Genomic DNA, 6,548 nt, shown 5'->3' on the forward strand with positions numbered 1-6,548 from the left:
CTCTGTTGGAATTGATCTTTGCTTACGTTTTGGAAGAACCAAATTACATTGATCTGATGCGTAATGGGCAAGAGGTCATCAGGAATGAGGTCTGTGCCACAGCAGCCTGTTGGTGGTGCCTCTTGTGACAAGCTTGCTGTGTTAGAGGCTGTTCTTCAGGGTTCACTGTACAAATTTTTTAGCCATCCAAACTACAGATCTTTGCTTTAAACTGTCAAAAATGAAACCCTGAAAAGTCCATTCTGTGTTGCATCTGTCAAGTCTGTCTGGCAAAGAGGAGCTTTGCCCCGCAGTGTTCTTTTTATGTAGGGGAAATGAGCTCATAGCAGACACAAGTTCCTTTACAAGTTTATGGAGTGTGTATTTGTTTGTCACTCTCTTTTAATGCAGAAATTCCTTCTTTCTTTGAGTGAACTGTAGTAGCCTTTTGCAGAAGCTGGTTTGCATTTCAGCTGGGTCACTCACTGCTTCCTGGTGCAACCTGTGCGCAAGCTCAGGGGACAGGGTAAGCTGTGTGAGCTTCATTTAGTTGTATCTTATCTGTGGATCTCCTTTTTTAAAAAAAAAAAAAAAGTTTGTATGAAGCAATTGACATCCTTTCACTGTAAGACACTACAGCCAGATATATTTGAATTTTTATTGGACTCAGAAATGCAGATCTCTAATAATCTTTGTAACCTGCCTCTTCTTAGAACTGTGGGTTAAAAATGAAATTTTCCTTTTGTTCCAGAGTGAAACCTCCCTGCTCTGAAGGCGTTTTGGTCCATCAGCAGGTGTTCAGTAAGCACATCCACTTTCTGCCTTTGCAGCTGCAGCATGAAAAAGTAGTAGCAGTCACCTTGTTTGCAGCAAGCGGGAGGTATCAGCGTGGCTGATCAGGTTCTCCCCTTCCCAGTCTGAGGGAGCAGACAGAGCACAGCTCTCTGGGGGCTCAGGACTGCGTCTGCTGCACCACGAGCATCTCTGCCGCGGGACGGTGCGTCGCTGGGGCTACAGGGCCCCTGGTGCTGCTCCGTGTCTTCGGGCAGGAGGGGGAGACAGTTTTTATACAACCTGTAAGTATGTAGTTGAGTCCACTTGGCGACGTGGCTGCTTCTTAATCTTACGGGGTCACGGGGCAAATTGTCTGCGGGCGGCTGCAGTAGCTCCTGGACTGGCCCAGCTCCTCGCGTGGTCCCTGGGAGCTGGATGCAGAAAGGGCAATAACCGAGGGCAGCTCCGTTATGGCAGGGTCATAAGCAGTTACGAGTTCTGTAGGTGAAAGTTTCTCTTCCAAGGATGCAACAAAGCTCTTCTGTTCCTGAAGGTGCCTTTCTTGGGAACAACATAAAGCTATGCCATGCAGAAAGGAAACGTGCACTGAGCGTGTTTAAGGTCTCAGAAACGTGCCTGAGTTGATGAGCAACTCGGCAAATTTTTAACGTGGGGACAGATACCTCTGTGGTGTACGAACATCTGATCCTCTCAACCCTTTAGATTCTGGCTGAGCAGTGTTGATTGAGAGAAGCTTTTGGCCATGGTTTATTGCAGTGTTCTGCGTTGTTTTTCTTTATGTAGTTATAAAGGAGATTTACATAATTTTTTTTCCCCTCCAAAACTGCTTACACAGTGAGTAATGAATAGGGGAAGTGTTCTAGCAGATTTTTGTATGATGAGATCCAAATGGAGGAGACATCAAAAGCGACTGCATATTTCAAGCAGATGATGAAATACATTCCATCAACTGAGGTGGAGGATATACAGAGGAAAGATTCATAGCCAGACTGTGGAATCCACAAGTCCTGGAAGGTAAAGGGCCTGCAGCCTGTGTGATGTTAAGGTAGAGCAAGCCTTAAACCAAGGAAATTACTTGCAAATTAAATTTTGAGTTGTTTCTGTGCTGCTTGTCATAGTACGTGTGAGTGTGGTTCATGGGTTTATAGCCAATTTTCCATCTATTACTCTGTATTTCATCAGTTTGGCTCTAAAGTTAACTGTGGGAGATGATGCCAAAGGCCTTGCGAAACTCAGGATGAACAATACCCAATGCTCGTCCGTTAGCTACAGAGCCAGGTATCACCGAAAGCCATCAGGTCAGTCGGGCAGAATTTGCCATGCTGTTCCTAGTCACTGCCTTGTGCTTTGTGCGCTGGGATGTGTCTTCTAGTAAGACTCGCTCCGGAGCCTTTCTGGGCACTGGGGTGAAGCTGACCAGCCTGTTGTACCCCACATACACCTTCCTGAGGGTGAGTGTGACATCTGCCTTTTCTTCTGTCATCAGGAACCATCCTTGGTAGCCATGACCTGCCAGTGGTCAGCTCCACCCTTGCCATTGGCCAGCCTGTTGGGTCCTATGGCATCATGTGTGCCCAGCCAGCTCCAGGGTTCCTCAACTGTTTTCCTCTCCAGTGGGGAATGCCTCGCTCCCACCACTTCTCCTGAGGGCAACCCTTAGAACTGAGAAACTGAGGCAAAGAAGGTGCCAACTTCTGTAGCCTTTTCCGTGTCTCGTGTTACTGGGGTTCGCAAGGCTTAACCAACAGAACAGGGTGGTTCTGTTGAAGGAGACCGTTGTATCAGGGTGAGGGGTGTCAAGGTGAATGGCCCTGAGTTTTGGTCAGAGGCTGGTGGCAGCAAGGGAATGCAAGGAGAGGGGCTTTGCCCAGTAGATGCAAAGAGCTAATACCCAGATCAGTGGCATTAGAGATGTAGGAGAGGGGTGTCACGGGAGGAACTGGATGCCACAAATTCAGTTTGCTGCTTTATAAAGTACTCTGAGTGTCACTGACCTGGAAGCAGCACTAGCTGTTAACTCCAGAACTGATGTCATCTGCAGTATTTGACTTTGGCTTGAGTTTATAGCCCTTTATCGCTTTTCTGTTGTGATCAATTTATTACAGCTATTCACTTCACCTGAATTCTGTGGCAAGGTCCTGCCAGAGGCCATGTGTCCTTAACAGTCAGCTCAGGACAACAGGAACCAGAGCATCCTGCATTTTCACATTTTGGGTAGATATACCTCTTTCCAGGACAATCCCTAGCAGTCCTGTCACCTACCTGTCACTTTCCTTACTGGAAAGAACTTTTTGTTTCAGCATCTCAGGCTGGTGGGTACACTGGAGAAGTGTAACCTCTTCTAGGGGAAGCTGAGAGGCTTTGCTCAGGTCTGTGTTTAGTTTCTGTGGAATTCTGTTTCACTTGAGGAACACTCTGCAATGGATGAATCTGATTTAAAACCTTCATGAAGATCTGTGGCTGGTTATTAGCTTGGAGGTCAGCCTGCAATCTGTGCGTAACACGGTGTTCTCGCTTTTCGGCAGGGGCTGTATTAAATGTAGGAAAGGTTGCGAGTCTTTTGTAACCCAGATGTGTCCAGATATGCATATTATCAAGTTGCCTCAGATGTAATCTGTGCAGGTACTTTTTATAACGCAGGTTTTTGTCTGGCTTTCAATCTGTGGAGAGTTTTTGATGCAATTTGATAGCAGACGGTACCATTTCCCAGGGGTGTGTTGGAGGTACAAAGGTTTGCATCAGTAAAGTAAAACTAAGAGGACTTTTCAGGTCACTGTTGGAGAGCTGCACCCAGGTATGGGGAATGCTGAACTGCTGTTTTGAAGCCAGCTGTAGGACTTCTGACATAGCTGGGGCTGGACAGCACAATCCTGCTCATGGATGCTGCTTTTCCTTCTTTCCATCGAGTGTGTTGCTGTTACTTATTTGCCCCCTGGTTAAGCAAGACTTTAGTAAAGGATTTACCTTTCATGAAGGGCATGTTGCTGAGCTAATGATGTGCGCAAATACTCCAAGAGTAGAGCCCACCTGTACTCACTGGAGAGGGTAAGGGAGGAAAAAGCCACAACCCAAACAAAACGAGCCCCATGGTCAGCCAGACTCTGTGCTTTGTCAGTCGGTACCAGGGGAATTGCAGTTGTTCAACATGTAATAACCCGATCACTTTTCTGGCCGTTAAATCTATTTATTTTAAAATGGCAATTCATTCATCTTTCAGTATCATGGGGTATTTAGTAGCAGCCAGTTTTTGGGACAGCCACCGTTCATTCACCGTCCCCTGGAAAGCAGTCTGCTCCCCCTTCCCCAGTGTGTCCCCTCCAGGTGTCAGTGGGGGTGCCACAGGCAGGGCCTGCTGGCCAGGGGTCCTGCCCTGCGCCGGGGGCTCGACAGCAGCTTCTGATCTGCTGGGAAAGGTGATGGATTTCAACAGCATGAGACATCTTGCTTATAAACTTATATGTGGGGTTAGTTCAGAAGCTTGCCAGGCTCTTTAGCCATCATTTGCACGAGACTGGCAGCTACATTTGTAGAGCTGGCAGCTGGAGGCCATAGCTGTTTTGGCTTTTCTCAGTTAATCCATGACTACCTGGGAGTTAAACCCCCAGCTGTCTCTGGCATCTTGCAGGTGTTTATCAACTCAAACTGAGACCTACACAAGATAGGAAAACACTTCAGTCCTGCAGTTCCCACATCCTTTGAGGATTAGGGTTTGATTCTGCTACCACAGGAAAACCGATGACATGGAGAAGGATGGAGTAAAAAAAAATCAGACAAGTAGATACTAAGTTCTGCTATGAGACAGTTTTAAAAAAATCAGTTCCAGCTTCTGCTATGAGTGTATTGCAGCAGTTAAAAGTGTCTTTCACACCGAATGCTGCCGCTCTCTGTGGTGATGGGTGAGAACGGGATCTCAGGGGATCTCAAAAAAGGTGTGTGAGCTCAGCTGCTCTCCTTCCTTGGACTGGGATCTTCCACGGGGAAGGAGGGAGGAGACTTGCCAATACAAACAGCTTCTCCGCCAGACTGAGCGAGGAGCTTTAGGCAAACATCGCAGCATGCGGGAGGCTCCGCTTGCACAGATACGAGTACAAAGCACTCCGCAGCATCTCAGCCTGGGAAATTAGTGTAGGATTAATCTTAAGCTGTTTGGGGACAGTTCCTGAGCTGTGATTGCATTGTGGCTCTGTGTCCATTTCCTCTGCGTCAACTAACAAACCCCAAATTAACCTTGACAGACAAGTAAGGGCTCGTTTCCCACCGATGGCTCTGCGGGTGCTGCCTCGGTGTGGTGATCCCCCCCTCCTGCAACTGGGTACGGTTAGTCAGGGTGGGTAGAGTCCCCTCGTGCCTGTAGCCCGTGACAGTGATGCTAGATGCTCATCCCATGTGGTTTTCTATCAGGTAGAATTGGCACTTAGTGGTGGACTTGGCAGCGTTAGGGTAACAGTTGGAGTTGATGATCTTAAAGGTCTTTTCCAGCCTAAATGATTCCATGATTCTATGTTTTCCTTTAAGTTCTTCCTTGTGAAATCTGGAAGCGAAGTCTTTTCTGTTGAGTTTCCCCTGTGTTCTCAGTGTGTACCTCCTGCTTCGCCAGAGTTGGCAGCACTTTGGATGGCAAGAGAAGACTTTCTGCATCTTCATCAAAAATAAAGTATTTTTTTCGAACCTTTTCCTGTTGGAGATGTATCTTAACTCAGGCTCTGATGTGCTGCTTCCGTGGAAATGGATGCGATGCAGCAGCATGTCCTTGCATACATAAGTGTGATCTCCTGGCTTGCTTTGATACCAACAGGGCAGTGATTTTGGGCTTAGGCTGCTGCACTAAGTATTGGAGCTGAGCTTATATGTTCTTTCAAGTGTATATTGTATAGACATATTATGCATATATATGTGTGCATGTGTGTTTTTAAAGCAAATATTGAAGCCCGAGCTTGGCCCTGACACGGGATGCTTTGTGGTGAGCGCTCTTTCAGCTGAAATAGCGCAGACGGTCTCGGCGCTCAGCTGGGATGGTGTGAGCAGAGCTTGCGCGCCTGAGAGGGGCCAAGGCAGGGCAAGTAGTCACTACCCTGCTATTTCGAGCAGTCGTGTGTGACTCCAAATAGCTCCAAGAGGTTCTTCTAAGAAAAATATATTAAAAAAAACCCACATGGCTTCAGTAGCTTAGCTGCCTGCTGCAAAACATAGGTGGCTGCCTCTGCTTTGAGCACAAACCCTGGTCTGTGGCACGCTGGCTTCTGGCAGCTGCAGCAGGTGCTACTGCAGGCCCAATGCTGATGGTTGTTCCAAGCTGGATCAAGCATACAGCCTTGGTACGAGAGCCGTGGCCTCTGCTGGGAAGCCCAGGCAGCGCTGTACAGGAAACCTGTGGTGCCAGCCTGAAGGAGCGTGGCACGGACCTTGGCAGGCTCCTGGTGCCAGGCCCAGTGGGTACCACGGAAGGGTGATAGTGCCGGGTTGTGTGTTTGGTGGCTGCCAGCCGCACATGCCTGAGCTAATCCCACTGCCTCTTCCCGGGTTTTCATCACCTTTGCAGGTGATGACTAATAGTGGTACATGGGACTGAAAATGCAAGACTAAATGTCTTGTACAGAAAGAATACTTACATTAAAGTTTCTTGATGAGCAAGAGTCTGTTTGATTGATTGTTTTACTCCAAGCCATACGTTTGCAATAGGAGTCACCACTATAACCCCAGTTCTAAGAGCTTCTCCCTCCAAATGTGCGTGTCCTTCACCTATGTATACTTGCAGAGGGGGATCTTGCTCTTCT

Source organism: Falco punctatus, assembly GCF_963210335.1.
Source record: "Falco punctatus genome assembly, chromosome: 8".
NCBI lineage: Eukaryota > Metazoa > Chordata > Aves > Falconiformes > Falconidae > Falco > Falco punctatus.